A 14,195-nucleotide genomic window follows, 5' to 3' on the forward strand; every position below is an offset into this window, starting at 1 on the left:
GAGGAGCCCACGGACTCGGAGCCCACGGCACTCCCGCCGGCCTCTCTCCCCAAGAACATTCCCTCTGGCCTGGATCGGAGGCCCCGCCAAGTGTCTGACATCCCGTGTTCCCCTCCCCGCGCTGTCGTGCTCTGTGGGCACGACATCAGCGACGCTGGAGGCGTGCCCACGCTCTGCTTGTTTGCGGTTAGGAATACGTTGGTCCGCGTGGAGCGCGAGGCCCCCGGAGAGTGGCCGAAGCAAGTGCTGCCTGGAACTACGCGGGAACAGGGCTGGAGCAGGTGCCCGAGGAGGGCGTCCGAGGTCAGGGTCATCCCAGGCGTGTGGCTTCATCGGGCCTGGGTGGCTGGATGTCCTGAATGTGCGTTTCTGGCGAGACGGCAAACGAGCAGTGTCTCTCGTGAAACTCTGTGCCTTTATTCAGGAAGGAATGCGCTCACCGAAATTTCCATCTACTCTCACGGATGGGAACCGAGGTGCGTGGCCCCCGTGGCCACGAGGGAGCCCGGGAAGGCGAGCCTTCCATCCGGATGCATAGCCACCCCAACAAAATTGGGGTCCTCCTAGTAAAGAAGGGGATTGTGGGTATGGGGTGGGCACCTGGCTGCATCTGGTATAACGCGCATCGGTCTATGTCATTCTGGCAGCGGTCCCATGATGTCATTTTACAGATGAGGGAATTGAGGGATAGGCAGGTCAGGTCATGTTTTCCCGTAGACGACACAGTAGATGGAGGAGCTCGTGGTAAAACGGGGGGGGGGGGTGGGGTGGGGACGGGGGTGGGACCGCGCATTGGTTCTTGGGCTTTGCTGCTGTATCCCCATCACCTGGCACAGTTACTATTTGGCTCGATGACCGAATGCTTCACGGACGACCCGGTAACAATCTGTGCCCGTCTCGCAGCCGGCCTCCCGCTCCTCCTTCTCGGTGGAAGGAGACCCGAGAGACTCCCCACCCCCGCATGCCGTCCCTCTGGGCCGGGTCAGCCTGGGAGGACCAGGTTCAGGCGACCGCCAGCCCAGCCGTGTTCGGCTGAGAACACCAGGACCTAATGGGGTCTGAATTGTTCCAAGGAGTGTTCTTAGCAAGTTGTAAATATACCTCCCCACGTCCCATCGTTGTGCATACTTGATACAGCTGATGAAAAGCAATCATGATCCCGTGAATCATTTCTGTCTGTTTACGAGAACGTTTCATTCCCCATCTTCCAGAAGGAGGCACAAAACACACTTTAAAGGAAAACGTATTTGATACTGACATATGGTAAGACCGTACCGTGTTCCGCTTCCTCGCTGGCTCCTGGTATGTGAGAAAGAAGAAGGAAAACTCGTAATTACTGTAGATTTTCTCTTATTTTTTTCAATACACGCAGATAATTTCTTTTAAGTGTAAACGAGGGCATTTGCAGAAATGATGATCTGCAAATCTCCACTTGGTTTGCCTTAGGATAAGAAACGTGGCCGGTACTTGGGATGTGATTATTTGCTTACAGGCCTGTCTCGCTCGCTTAAAGAAACAGAATGAGTCTCGTGCTAATTTATAGCCACCCCACGCTTGACCTCCGTCGCTCCTGCTAAGGCTGAGCACAAGCATCTGTGTGTTTAGTGTACGAACTTAGGGAATAAGCCTTCTCGAAGAAATCCCGAATAACCCTGACGGGGGGAGTCTTTCTTATTTCCAGTGATTGTCTCTGTGACAGTCGGGCTCATGGAGTAAGTGTGGGGGACTTGAACGAGCAGGGTTGTGTCAGTCAGCGAATGCAGCCATGCTGTGTAACAAACCTCCCCGAAACTCAGTGGCTTAAAGCAAAAAGCATTTCTTCTAACCATGGATGTGAGGGTTGATGGCAGTACGGCTAATCTAGGTTAATCTAACTCAGGCTATAGGTCAGCGGGGCAGGGCTCCAGGCTACGGGGTAGACGCGGGTCTCTTTGCCACGTTTCTCCCGGGCTCCATCTGAAGTGATGTCCTCTACCTGGTGCGTAATCTTCTCCGTGAATCACAGGAGTTACAAAAACAGCGACCTCAGTTGCACAAGGTCCTTGCAAGCCTCTGGTTGCATCACATCTACTAACATCTCATTGGCCCAAACAAGTCACATGGTTTACCCGGAAGTCAGGGAGTGGGGAGGGCCGTGGGGCTGTGATGTGAGTAAAATCTGTCACAAAGCAGTGAAGTGTTGGAACCCAAGATTCAGTCTGTCCCCCAGGAAGCCACGGGGTAGAGAGTGGGGAGCAGATCAACGGAGGAGTAGCAGAGGGAATAAGCCAAGCTGGGGAGCAGACAGGCGCGTGTGTGACGCACGCAGGCCGCCAAGCGAGGTTTTAGTTCCCGAGGGACACAACGCACACGTCCCAAAGACCCTCCAGGTGGAAAGGGCAGAGCAGCACACCCCTCCCCCGGTGGAAAAGCAAAAATGTGTCGTTCCCCCACCGTTCGTTGGTCTTAGGTGAGCAAAGACCCCACGGCCCCATGACGGCCGTCCAGGACGCCCGCGCGCGCTGTGCGCCTCCTACGCCAGCTCTCTCCTCGCGCTGTGGCCACCTGGGCTCTGCTCCCGCGGCCCCGCTCTTCTGACACGTCTGTCCCGCGGCCCCGATGCCTCCGAGTCCGGCAGGCACTCTTCAGACTCCCTTGTCCGCGTGTGGCGCCCACGGCCTCTCCCTCCCGAGAGCCCCCGCTGCCCCGGGATCCGGCTTTGTGACTCATTTACATTCCCCTCCTGTCTCCCGGAACATTCCTTCCCCGTGTCTTTTCCTGGCTCGTCGGAACGTTCGTTCGAGGGGGAGAATGTTGGCGGCGGAGACGGAGAGAAGTGCTTGGCGGTAAATGGCCCAACGTCTTGCCTTGGAAGCGCCTGCAGCCTCCCGCTAACAGCGTCTGCTGTTCCATGGGGTCGGGTGGGTGGCGGGCTTCTCTGTGACCTGCGGCCGCACCTGAGCAGTGACCCCGCTCCAGTGTCCACGCGTAAGTGCAGACGTAAGCTCGGTGGCACCGGCCACGGCATTTCCATCCTTCCGAGCCCCCGGGAACAGGCTGGTGGCTAAGTCACCTCCACGTAGGGTGTGGCAGGCGGGGTCCGCACGCAGCGGGGGAAGGGGCCCGCCCTTGACTTACAAACGTAAAGGCCTGCTTCCCCCACAGCCTTCCAGCTGCCTGGGCTCCGCCCCCCAGCCCTCCCGGTGGCACCCCACTAACATTGCCCCCGTGTGAGTCTGAGCCCCTCTGTCTGCACGCCTGCCCGCCCCAGCTCCTCCCCACCCCCTCACCCTGCACAGTTCAGCACAAACGCCACTTCCTCCATGAAGCCCTTGCAGATTCTCCTGCAGGAAACCACCCCGCGGCCTCTGCACCGCAGCCCCACCTCTGCGGCTCTTCTGGAACATTCGTTACCGTCCAGCTCGCTCTGCTGTGTCTTCCGTCCACGCTCACGTGCTTCCCGGCCTGGCTGTCGGTTCCTCGCCGGCCGCCGGGAGTTCGTTCCAAGTTTTGCTTTTCCCTGGTACTTAGCCAGTGATTCGAGTGGAGGGGGTCCTCGATAAATAGTCGGGTAATGATCGCATTGTGGGGGGAGTGGCGATCTGAGAAGAAATCCGATCCGGGCTTAAAAGCTCCCGTCTCAAGCTTGTGGCTTTGGAAGAGAGGAGAGTAAACTCGGTTTTTATTGAATCTGTCTGCTCTTTGTGAGTTATTTTGTGGTCTCTTTCATTGGGCCAATTACATTTACGAAGATGAATTATGACAGGCGAGAACCCGCTTGCATGGATTACTGTGTGCTAACTGTGTAATTAGCGGCCAGCGTCTAGGAGGGGAGTTTGTTGGATATTTCCATCAGAAAAAAAAACCCAAAAAACCAAAACACATTACGATCCATAAAAAACAATGAGCAATGATAATTTCATTTTTATTGGTCATTTTAAAACATTCACTGATAATTTCCCCCGTGCTTAATAGGCATATGCTTGCCTCCTTCAAAATATATCCATAAACTTGTTGCAAAAAAACAGTCTTACATAATTGTTCAGCTTCCTCCCCTCGTGAAAGCCAGAAGAAAGACTTCCAGAGGCAGAAGGTGTGGGGTTCGTGGAGGGCGTTCACACGAGTCAGCAGGTCAACAGGACCCTTCCCGAGGGTGGACTGACCGTCGCGCTTTCACACCCGAGGGGGTTGAGCCTCCGTCGGGCATCTGAATTAAAGCAGGATGAGCCCTTGTGACCCGTCTGGTTTCCCATCCTTTCCGTCGGTAACCAAGAGGGGACTTGAGGTCCTTTTGGGGGGCGGGGACCCCCAGCCCCGGCCAAAGGGAAACACACAACAAGCGAGAATAAATGGTCACTGTAGGAGTGAGTGCCCCGGGCGGGCTGAGCGCTGGCTGCGTGGCTGGGTGGCTGGGACGGGGGCACTTGCCACGTCCCGCTCCGTGTGGTCCCCGCAGAGACCGCGCACCCCCACCCCTGACTCCCGGCTCTCGTGACAAGAAGACCAGGGGCCAAGGGGAGGTGGTCACGGCCTCCAGACCCTCCCGGTTCAGGAGGGGAACCGCCTCCGTGTTTCCAGAACCACCTTAGGAAGGGATCTCGCTCTTGCCGAGTGGAAGTTAAATCCCCCACGTGGAACGTGTTTCCTTCTCTTCTTGCTCCCCTTGCCCAACCCCCCCGGGACTCCGGCCCGCCTCTGACCTCTGCGTGCAAAGCCAGAAGCCAGCACGGACGGAAACGGAGACGGCTCGGGAGGGAGGCGCCCGCTCACCGGCCTTCAGCACGAGCTTCTCTCCGGAGACAAGACCCACCCTCTGCTTGTGCCGTGAAGCCTGACAAACCCTCGGAGTGTGTGTGTGATTACGTGTGTGTGCGCACGTGTGCATCTGCATGTGTGTGTGCGTGTGAGTGTGATTACACGTGTGTGCGCATGTGTGCACGAGTGTGTCTGCATGTGTGTGCACGTGAGTATGCACGAACGTGTGTGTGTGCGTGTGCGTGTGAACACGGGTGTGCACGTGAGTGTGTATGACCGAATGCCTGTGTTCCCGTGTCTCCAGAAGTCCCCAGGATGGGAGGGCGGGGCCCCCCTCTGAGCGTCAGGTCAGGCTGGGCGGTGGCCAGCGGGCAGGTGGGCCACGTTCTGCGTTTGTCCCTGGCTGCGCCCCGGGTGCACGTGGCCACTCCCTGAGCCGAGCGTGTCTGCCACCGAGCCGAGCTGGCAGTGCTCGCCAGCACCGGAGGCTCGTCTGGGACGGAGACCCGGGTCGCTCCTCCCCCGTCCCCCCAGCGGCCTCCGCTCTGCCGGCACCTGTGGTTCCCGCAGGCAAAGTCACGGCTGCGGCCCGGCGTCCGAATATTCAGTCAGCAAACGTTTAATGAGCACCTAGTGAAGCCGGTGGGTCAGGGCCGTTAATCAGGAACCGAGTTGGAATCCCAGCCCTACCAACCCACCCTCTCTCTCGGAACCCCATCTGCTCATCTCTTAAATGGGCGTAAACACAGTATGGGCCTCGGGAGACCGATCTGGGGAAGCCAGTGGAATCACATGTTAAAGCCCCCCCGGCTCTTCGCTGCCGTTACTGGCGTTGATGTTGTCACGGTCAAACCAGGAGTCAGGCGCCCACCCCGCGGAGGCTCACAGTCCGGCAACGGCAGGTAGGAAGGGCGCCCGTGAGGGGGAGCAGCTGGCGACGCGTCAGATGGAGGAGACGCCCACCATTTCTGCCTGGGGGGCAGAGAAGGCCGCCGGAGGAGGCAGGTAGCTGGGCCGTGAAGGCTGTTTAAACGCTCGGAGTCAGGGACGGGGAGGAAAGTCATCCCGGGAAGACGGAGGAGCGTGGAAGGCCAGCCGTCCGGAGCGGCCGAGCAGATTGGGGATGGCGGCCACGAAGAGGACGGTTGTGTGACCAGATGACAGAGAGCCTTGAATGCCAAGCCAAGTGGGCGTCTGGGTTTTATTGTCTCGCCGCGGGAGTGGTGCCAGCGTCTTAAACAAAGGAGCAGCAGATCTGATCACTGCCAGCGGTACGACTTGCCATTATAACGGTAAATACGTCGACCCAAGACTAAGGAAGCTGGCAGGAATAAGCGGCCAGATTTTCAGGGCTCTGCCTGTGAGTCTGCTTCCTGCCTCAGGAAAAGGGGCCAGGAAGGGTGACGTCAGGGGAGCTCGGCGGCCTCCTGTCCAGAGCAGGCAGCCAGCTTGTGCCCGCCAGGGGCCCCGAGGCCTGGAGGTGACCCACGTGGCATCTGGAGACTGGCTTCCTCCAATCCTCACAGCCTCAGTGGCTCCTAGAGGCCCGGAGTAGCTCCGGGTGAGAAACCCAGGCGGGGGGAGGGGGGTGGGGGCGGAGCCAAGGGGACAGTGGGGCCCGACATCACAGGGCCCGGGCAGGGTGACCTCGTGGGTGAAGTGGGCACAGCACAGCCGGTCACAGCGAGTGGGGAGGATCTGGGACAATGTGACCTTCGGGGCACCCTGCGGGGTGGCAGGTGCTCTTAGCGGGCAGTTGTGGGCGGGACCTCTGAGACACTGAGCACAGGCTAGCAGGCCCAGCCGCACCCCTGCCCCAGCACCTCTGCCTCCCGCACCCCTGCCTACCACTCGTGCCTCTTGCAACCCTACCACCCTCGCCGCTGCAGCCCGGACCCCTTTGTGCCGCACCCCTGTCTCCCACACCCCTGCCTACCACTCGTGCCTCTTGCAACCCTACCACCCTCGCCGCTGCAGCCCGGACCCCTTTGTGCCGCACCCCTGTCTCCCACACCCCTGCCTCCCTCACCCCTGCTGCCCACATCCCTGCCGCCCGCACCCCTGCCTCCCGCACCCCTTCCTGCTGCACCCCTGCCTCCCGCACCCCTTCCTGCCAGCAGGCTCTGCCCAGGGCTGGTGGGCGGGACAGGGCGCCTGGCCCTGGAGGGGTTGTCATCACGGAAAACCGAAGCGAATCATGGGGTTTTCTCCATGCTCTCTCCCAAGAGGGTAAAACACACATCCTACATCTTTTCTTCTAGGACCTTTGAAGTTTTCGCTCCAAGTGGTAAAACACATCAATGAGTTTCCCCATGAATATTTATTGAAATGGCACCTTTAAGACAAAGCGATTGTAGTGAAACTCCCAGGAAATGCATTTTGTGCAGCCATTGATCTTAAAATATTTACTACGAATGTGCTCATCTTGCAAATATCGCGCACTGCTCTTTGTTGTTTGTTCTGGGATTTGGCCTACGTGGTCTCGTACGGAAAGACACACCTGTAGCAGGTGAGCTCTGAGAAGAGACACTAGAGAGTCATGGACACTTGAGCAAGAAAGAGCTCGGCCGTCACCTTGCCGGACGCCCTCACTCACCCTCGAAGGTGCCCGTCGGATCAGAGCCACCTGGCACCCCCACCTGCCGGATCAGCAAACCACGAGGACTCGGGGAAACGGGCCTTTTGCACGTTCTGGTGGGGATATGAACTGCTACGGACTTTTCGAGGGTGAGGCCACCCAACATCCATCACGATGAGAATGCCACCCGGCCTCTGAGCCGGCATGCACTTTTGGGGGGTCTGTCCCTTTGTCCTGAAGTAGGAGACATCCGTGCAGAGCAACGCGGGCTGGCACGTAGAGGGTGGCGGCCCCGCTAGAAGCCGTGTGCACACCCGCCCAAGGCGGCCGGGAAGGAAGAACCCCCCCTGCTGTAGACTGCTGGTCTCCGAGGGCTTCTGGCCTCTCCGTCAATGCCAGCTCGCACCTCCACGGTGTGCGTGTGCATTTGTGTGACCGGATGTCTTATAGACAAACGGAAGATAGACATTTTAAAGGGATGGGCCAACACGCCGGATGTCTGTTCCTCCTGCCAACGGGGCGTATGCACCTTGCCTCGGACGGCCTTGCGGGACGACGTCATGCCGCGTTCCTCGAGCACATCGCCTGTTGGGAGACTACAAAGACAGAAAAGCCTGGGCCTCGTGCGCTCACGTCGCTGCAAAAACCCACGACGGCCTTCAGAATTCTCCTACCTCGGTCTGCGGACCGTGGGTAATGTTTTACGGGCGCAGAGATGTAGGTCTGGACGCCTTTGTGCGTTTGTATGGGCGCACGGAACGGGGTGGGTGGGGTGGTCCTCCGCCGTCCCCCCCCCGGAAGCACAGTGGGGGCTGGACGGGAACATGGGAAAAGGAGAAGAGTGGGGGACAACAAGGGATTAAAAAGGCAACGCAGACCGAGAAGATATTCGCGATAGCACGCTACATAGGAAGGAACGTAAACGGCCGTGCGCTGCGTCCGCCCACACGGGGAGAAGGTCGGCGTGCGAAAAGGCACCTGGGCGCCCCAGGGACGAGTGCAGGTTTTGATGGGACGAGGGGCGCAATTTTTGTCTCGGGTTTCTGTTGTCATCGTAACCCCGGCCGGTCCTCCCCGGGGCATTTCCTTCTGGGCTCTCGTCTCTGCACAGGGTGCTGTTCCTGCTTCCACGCAGGGAGAGACCCACGACCGCGTGCCTTCCCCTCACGCACGAGCAGACAGGCTGTGGTCTTTGGGGCCCAAGTCCCGGTGCTGGAAAGAGAGAGCCCGACTGCCCCGGGCCAGGTCAGGGGACAAGGTCATGGGGTCTGAGTGGGTGTCAGAGCACAGACGCCAGAGCCCGAGCCCCCAGATCCCGGGCCTGGTGGCCTGTCCACTCGTCCGAGCTTCCTCGTTCCCGTGTCCGAGGTCTGGTGACTCGAGGCAGGACGGCTCAGTGATCTGTGGGTTCAGACAGGCGTTCCTGCGGGAACAGAGGGACTCCCAGCAGAAGGTGGCTCTTTACAGAACACAGCACTTCCACCTGTGGCCCCTCTGTGCTCTGCACCAGGCAGTCTGCTCTCGGGCTCCGCTGTCCAGCACGACCAGCGGGTCTGAGGGTTTGCCTGCTCCCTGCGCAGCATCCGGGCCCTGAGCGGTGTAACAGCTCAGCCTGAGGACAAGGACGGAGACAGAGAGACAGAGCGCGGTCCTGGCAGAGTCCCGAGGGCCCGGCCTCCGTGGCTGGGATGAGCCTCGTCGGTGCCCTGAGGGGCAGGGGACGGAGCCTGACCCGGACGCCTCCTCCGCCCGACTCTGTGGGTCGTGGATGGTCCCCCTGCCCTCGGCTGCTGGGCCATTTGAGACAAGAATTGACACGTAACCGTATCATCCTTCCATCCTTCTGGAAATCTGTCATGGTAAATAAATGCTAACAAGGCGAGGGGCACAACGTGGGTGGTTTCCCAGGGATCAAGCTGCACTGCCCAGGTCAGGTCGACACCGCCCTCAGCGGGGGGGGGGGTAGGGGGTGGTAGTCGGGCCAGCGCGGCTGAGTGAGCGTCAGGACAAAAGCGAGGAGTTGCTCAGTGTTTTCCGTTTGAACATCTCATTAGACTCTGTGTCATTCAGGGGCGCACTGGCTGGCGGAAAGGTGACGTTTCAGGTCTCTCACCGAGAGCCAAACCCTTCATTATGTGATGGAGGTTCACGTGGCCTCGGAAGAGGGGAGTGTGGGCGGCGGGGACAGTGGGTTACGTTGGGCTGTTCTGTGGGTGAGCCTGAAGCCTGGCCACCGTTTTCCGCCCTCGCGGGTCCCCTTCCAGGCTGAATGTGGGGACCTGGACGGTCGTCCGCATCTGCAGTTGGAGGGCGGAGGCTGCAGGAAGCGGGGCGTGCAGAGGCGGGGCCACGACGCTTGGCCGGGGTGTGCGGGGCCCATGGCGATGGGGAGGGGGCTTCCGACGGAGCTTGGTTCCCGAAGGGACTGCCTTCCGGCCCACGTGCCCCTTGTGGCCCCTCCTCTGGGCGCTTCTAGAAAATTCCGCAGTGATGGGACCCGCGGGGCTGGGTCACAAGGCTGGCGTCCACGTTGCTCACACCCTGTGCCCTCCCCACTCCTCTCTCCGACGGAGCGAGTGAGCCACGTGGGTGAGGGCCTTGCGGGGGGTGGGGGGGGGGAGTCCTCTGTCCTACCACCCGAGAGGAGCCTCATCCTGTCCACGGCGGGCGAGGGGCTCGGCAGTCAGCCCCCTCAGGGCTCTGTGGGTCCGCGGGCTGCAGGCCCCTGGTCAGCTGCGCCTGGACTCACGACCCACAGAGACTCCGAGTCTGTGAGCGTTTGCTCTGAGCCGTGGTTTAACGTGGCTGTTCTGGAGCGACCTGTGGCACGGTGACGGGTCACTCGCGGGTTCAGACTCTGCGGTGCCGCTGGGGTGGGGGCTCCGGCCTCCGGGGGGGCAGACCCCCTGCACGTCCCCCCTGCCCCCCTCCCCTGGGCACTGGGGCTGGGAGGAGGTGCCCGATGCCCCCGGCCTGGGCCCGGCGTGTGTGTGTGAGCGCCCGGGGGGCTGTGCGCCCTCTCCTTGCTACGCGCAGCCAAACGCGCTTCCCCTCCTCTGCTGCCCTCGGGAGGAGGGGTGTCTCCGTCTTACACCTCGGGGCCCACGACGGAAAGGAGATTTCCATTTCGGGCAGGTGTCGCCGTGGGTTTGACGCTCAGCTTGAGGTGCTGAGCGGCTGAACCGGGGGTGAAGGTGGAGGGAGGCCGTCAGGCCGTCTTCCCGAACACCCACCGGCAGGGCCCTGGACAAAAACCCTGCCGCTTCAGCCACGGCCCCCAGCTCACAGACGGGAGCGCGAGGCAGCGTTTTCCGGGAAGTGGTTGTTTTCCTGGAAAACTTTTTGAAGCCAGATGGTCCGGGACTGTCCCGCCACCCTGCTTCCTTCCCCTGATGTTTGCCCCGCCCCCTGCATACGAGGCCCGTGCCAGGAGCTGAGGGCAGAAAAGTAAATACGGAATACAGGACTGTCCCCATCCTCGCTGGCTTAAAAGCCAGTGAGGCGAACATGTAAAATCTAGCTTTTCTAGTGAACTGAAAATGGTGATTGTTTATCGAATTTAAAACATAAGGAATGGGAGGAATACACAAAAATCATCCTGAGGGTATTTGATGTTTTTCGCAGGCACTAGCCATTTTTGGGAAGACCTGGCAGAGACCAGCCTCTCAAGCGAAGGTCTGGCCGTGATGGTGTCACTGTTGAGGCCAGCGTCCTGAGCACAGGCACGGGTGGTCCTTTTTGGCCAGGCTGTGCGGATGACATCAGGATTTTAGAACGCCCAAGCTGGATGAGGTCTTAGTTCTTCCAAACTTTTCAGGGTTTGGGTTTTTTAAAAAATATTTTTAATCTTTATTTATTTTTGAGACAGAGACAGAGCGTGAGCAGGGAAGGGGGACAGGGAGAGGGGGAGACGCAGAACCCGAAGCAGGCTCCAGGCTCCGAGCCGTCAGCGCAGAGCCCGACACGGGGCTCGAACTCATGAACCGCGAGATCATGACCTGAGCCGAAGTCGGATGCTCAACTGACAGAGCCACCCGGGCGCCCCGAGTTTTTGGATTTTTTTTTACAAGGAACTTGAGATTCAGAGAGAAGACAGTCGTCCGGGGTCACACAGTGCTTGCGTGTGATGCTCCTAGGTCACCTGATCTGCTTTTCACCACCAGGGATCTGGATCCCAAGGTGGCTGGGGAAGCAAGCACGTGCTGAGCCCTCCCGTCCCCAAATCAAATGGATGCCGTGACGCGTTTGTGCTGGAGCACAAGGAGGGCGAGCAGCAGGCAGGAACGGAGCCCACCCTGAGAGGCAGCAAACAGAGAAACAGGAGGCGGTAAGAGCCCGGGACACAGCCGGGTTTGTGCCTCAGAAAGCAGGCGGGTCCCACTGGGAGTCAGCGGGGTGGGGGAGCTGGAGGCGACCTGGGGTGCTCCACGGGGTCATCGGCTGCGCTCCCAAACCCGGGATCGCCAGGGTGGTTGACTTGATGGCGAACCTCCTTCTCGCCTGTAACGAACGCACAGCCGTCAACATTTGATCCATGAAAACCAGGAGCTTTCATGAAAGAGATGGCAAGGTGGACACGGAGAAGCTCACACCTGAGGAAACAGAGTTAACAGAGCTAACAGAACTCTGAGTGTATTTAACATCCTCGAGTAGGCGTGAGGGGGCACCATCCACGGAGCCACTCAGATCGTGATCAGAATCACTTAGAAGCCCCAGGAATTAAAAAAAACTCACATAATTACAGAAATCAACAGGTAGGTTGGAGGGAAGTGTTTGCGGTGAAAAGCAAATGACAGTTTCTGACGATCAAAGTGCAGAACGGCCGTGAGACCCGGCGCCGTGGGGTTGAGAGACGGCCCCCAAGGGCTGGGTCTGGAGTCCCAGCCCCGGAGAGTGAGCGTTGGAGAAGGGACGAGGGGGCCGTGGGAGGTGGGGGCAACACTGAAGCCCAGAGAGTGGAAGATCCACTATGTGCTGTGCACGACTGATTACAAACGGGAGCTCGCAGGTCGCCAGTGTGGACTGGGGACACAGCCCTGACCGGCGCTGACGCCCCCAAACGCCCACCACACTCTGCCGCCGATGGGGAGTGATGGAGGCACCGGGTTCTGGACTCTTCCCACATGGGTGCTGGGCAGACAGACCCAGAGGGGGGTCCCTGGGGGCCCGGCCTCCAGGCATTCGTGCCTTCGTGGGACCCCTGCCCCCCGGGGTGAGGGTAGGGCTGTGAGGCTCCTGTGCAACGGGATGCGGCATAGGTCACGGGTGGCGTTCCCGTGATGCTGTGACACAGGTGGGACCCCGTGTCCCCCTCCCGGCAGCCCCACAGAAGCCAACAGCCACTTCCCGACCCTCGACCCTCGTAGGAGAGGCCCACGTGTCAGGACTGGGCGTGGGCTGGAGGGCCCCGGAGGGACCCGGGCCTCGGCCCTATGACCTGCCAAGAGTTTGGGTGAGGCTGGGCGCAGACGCCACCCCAGTCGAGCGTCTGCGAGGGGTGCAGCCCACTGAGGCCCGGAAGTGGAGACGCCCTGAGACCCGGAAGCAGAGACCCGGAAGCGGAGGCCCGGCGGAGCCTCACGTAGCTGCCCGACCCCAGGGGGCTGCAGGACGGTGCCCGTCCGGCCGGCTGAAGCTGCGGGGTTCGTGGTGATTTGTCACGCGGCCATGGAAAACCCACTCAGGTGATTCTGGGGAGGTGTGGTGTCGACGTGGGGCCGATCCCGGGGCGCAGTCTGGACGGCAGGGGGTGGGCAGGGAGGGAAGCGGCCTCTGATGTGCGGCCCCCCGGCTTCCTCCCGATGCGCGTCAGCTGGGCCGGGGGCTCCGGCTGTGGGGGGCAGGTCATCGAGCGACTTGACGCGGAGCCCGGGTGAGCAGGGGCCCGTCCTGTGGTCAGGACGGCAGGCACGAGGGCAGCCGCGGCGCCCCCTGCGCGCACACGCGAATGCGAACACGCCCGAGGCCCGTCCGCCAGCGGCTGCGCGAGCGGGACCCGTCTGCTGCCCGGGTGTGGTGACTGAGGGTGAAGATCCCGGGCACGTCACGGCCCCTGCCCTGCTCCTCCTGGGCGGGTCAAGCGCCCGCCGTGCTTCGATCGAACGGTCCTCAGTGCTGAGCTCCGGCGCCGCCCGAGCGCGTTTCCGCGAGGGGGGGGGGGGGGGGGGACTCGCGGGCTCGCTGCCAGGTGCCGGGTGCAGGTGCACAGTCGTGGCTCCAGCAGCGTCGCCGGGTCGCTGGGAGGCCGCGAGGGGGGGAGGGGCGTGGAGCGGTTTCCGGGGACCGGCCCGCACTCCCGCAGTGACCCCGTAGGAGACGCGACCGCCCCTGGGGCCCGGTGGCCGGAAGGGCCGCGGGTGCCGCCCGCCGTGTGCGGTAGAGGGGGAAGGGCAGAGTCAGAGGAGGGGGCTCCTCGGCGGCCTGAGCCCCCGCCCCGGCGGCAGCCACGTGCCCCGGCCAGCGTCCCCAGAGCTGCGTGGCACCCACCGGCTCCCAGGGGCAGTTCCCCGCCCGGCCAGGCCACCCCACGTCCAGTCCAGACGGTGAGTGTTCTCGACGCCACCGCACATTATTCCCCCGCGGAAGGAAGCAACGGGGCCACCCGTCCACGGCGCTCAGATCGGTGTCCCCGTGTGTCACAACAGCCAGTCCCGGTGAAAGACTGGAGCCGCGGCTGGTCCTCCTGAGCAGCTCACCCCGGCCCCACCCGGGGAAGCGGCGGCTCCCGGCCCCCAGCTCGTGCGGGTGTGGGGCTGGGTCTTCACCGACGGCCACAGAGGCGGAGACGGTGTGAACCCAGCGCCGCCGGCTGTGAGTAACAAAGGCCCAACTCAAGCCGACGTAAACAATAAGGGATTTATTGGCTCACGTAACAAAACTGTCC

General features: G+C 61.2%; 1 long non-coding RNA gene across 1 annotated transcript; it reads left to right on the forward strand.

Annotated features, from left to right (window-relative positions):
• Positions 1-773: 773 nt before the first annotated feature.
• Positions 774-3,669, forward strand: LOC145713106 (uncharacterized). Its single transcript, XR_014136047.1, has 2 exons — positions 774-2,979; positions 3,279-3,669. It is a non-coding gene; the product is annotated as an uncharacterized LOC145713106 (long non-coding RNA).
• The last annotated feature ends 10,526 nt before the right edge of the window (positions 3,670-14,195 follow it).

Source organism: Panthera onca, chromosome E1 (genome assembly GCF_046562875.1).
Source record: "Panthera onca isolate mPanOnc1 chromosome E1, mPanOnc1 haplotype 2, whole genome shotgun sequence".
NCBI classification, from domain to species: domain Eukaryota; kingdom Metazoa; phylum Chordata; class Mammalia; order Carnivora; family Felidae; genus Panthera; species Panthera onca.